The following is a 2,450-nucleotide window of genomic DNA, read 5'->3' on the forward strand; positions in this document are numbered from 1 at the left end:
TAACATTTATGGGTTGGTGAAGCAAGTCTTAGTATCAAACTGTAAAGATTTATTATTATTATTATTATTATTATTATTATTATTATTATTATTATTAATTTACCATGAAACCTCTAAAGTCTTTCTAGATGATTAAAGAACCTGAGTCATAATCCAGCTGCCTTGCTCTCTGTGTAAAGGATACTCTTGTTCTGTTCACAAACCATCTACATGCACAGAGCAAAGCTGTTTGATCATTCTATAGGTTGTTTCACATGGGCCTTCCAATCCAATGAATGGCCAACTGTATTGTAATGTGCTTGGCTGTGTATGTGTTGACACATATCCAATGGTGACAAGGAGAGGGGAATGAAAAGGCCACATTGATCCATCTGAGGATTCCATAGTTATTATTTTAGACACTATATATTCTGCCTGCTCAAGACAGATCACAAGGTAAAAACTAATAAAATTCTGACATTTGATCTGTTAGGAAGAGAATTCTGTATATCTTGTACACTGTTACTCAAAGAAATTCTAAATGTCTTATTTGGGGGCGGTCACACGCAGGAGATAAAGCGGGGGGGGGAACGAGGCTATTTCTTCCAGAGGAATTTGACCTGCAGTTGCGCAATCACACAGTCCTTGGAAGCTGCGGGCACAGACCGCCACTGCATGATCAGACGCAACTATGGGTGAGTCAGGTTTTTTTTTCCTGTTTGTTTCCGGTGCGCTTACATGAGGAATCAGACACGGAAAACTCCATCCATGGCCCGTCGCAGCCTTTTACTACTAGATTTTCCCTGGTGTCCTTTTACTCTGCTTCTGCGGTGGAGCAAAATGGCTTGCCGGTGGAGGCGGGGTGCTTCGCAGATGTTCGTGTCTGATCATACCCTTTAAATCCACCCGGCATTCGTGCCTATCGCAGGGCTAATTGTGCGTGTGATCGCACCCTTTGGGTTATAATTTATGTATACTCCATGATCTTCAGGGTTTGTTTGTTTTTTAAATTAGAAACACTAAGAAATAGGAAAAAGGCGGAAATTTGCTTGAGAGTAAAATGGCATTGTATTCAATGCAATGACAAAAAAGTCAAAGCTAAGAACCATTTGTAATAATTTTCCCATTTTCAGTAAATGCATCTCTCATCACGTCACAGATTCGAAATGAGGAGGCCTGCCATATCACTGGAAAGGCAATTTAACCAGGTATGAAATCAGCTCTTGATTGTGACCTGTGAGGTTGATGTTGCTGTTACTTCTGTTGGCAGAGTTTAAATATGCAAAGGAAGTGAAGCACTGACTGTTTAGAGAAAAATAAGTAGCTCTGTTTAAAGAAGAAGAAACTGTTATAGAACATAGAAGACAGAGAGCCTTAACTGTTTACCCTAACTGTTGAAGGAGGGACAACAAGAAGAAGGAAGCTCTGCAGGAGCAGGAAGTCTCCAGAACAGCCAATCAGGAGACAGCAAGGACATCATTTGAAATTGTGGGCAGTCCCTAATCTAGCTATGCTAACTACCAGTCCTTCAGCTTTCCCCCTTGTAGGGTGATCTTCAGATCTTCTTCATAAGGAAGCACTGTAGTCCTTGCATATTGTCTGACTTGCATAGTATCTGTCTTGTCTGTTCTGTCCCCTAACTCCTACTTCCTCTGGCTTATCTCAGCTACAATAAATCTACAAAGGGGACCAGCAATTTAAAGATACAACAATAATGGAAGAAATTGCTGAAAACTAGTAAGCCTGCGTGCTGTATTATAAACTTGTTAGCCTATGTGCTGTTGGAACTGTTGTTGGTAAGTTTTTTAACATGAATGTACCATTAATAGGGATTGAGTTATGCAACTTGCTTTTGTTCTCATATCATGTTTTGTATATTACAGGAAAAGATTGATACTACCTCTGTACACAAAAAGACAACCAGAGAATCTGTATGTAACTTTATTCTTTATTAATTCAATCATAGCCTATGTATATTGTTCAGGAGCTCATTGTATTCCATCTGCTTTTGATAGGAATTGTGGTTGAAAAAGAGTTGTGTCTCGAAACGAACTACCACTCGAGATGTTCGTATCACCTATCTTCAGTGTCAGACGTCCTTTGTTCTGAAAATATAGAAATTACAAACATCATTGAACGTCATCTCAACAAGTTTATTTATTCATTTTTGTCTATACAGTGCCATTGTGTTATCTCAGCTACAAACAGGGTCTTGAATCTCACAGAGCATTTCTATGGATGGAAAGGGGGTGATTTTTACCAATTTCCCTCCACTTGCTTAAGATCTCTGACTCCCCACTCATGTGGGGCTGCAGTGGGAGGTGGGAGGCAAGATAGTCATGTTCCATCATGGAAATCCGTTCTGGGATAAAAACGGATAGGTTATGCATTGGTTGCTCTTTCCAGAAGTGGATATGTATTGAACACTGTGGACTAAGTCATTCGCTACTATAGTTGGTGAGTCAAATAAT

This window comes from Gekko japonicus, unplaced genomic scaffold (genome assembly GCF_001447785.1).
Source record: "Gekko japonicus isolate JY-2015 unplaced genomic scaffold, Gekko_japonicus_V1.1 scaffold1354, whole genome shotgun sequence".
Classification (NCBI taxonomy): Eukaryota; Metazoa; Chordata; class Lepidosauria; order Squamata; family Gekkonidae; genus Gekko; species Gekko japonicus.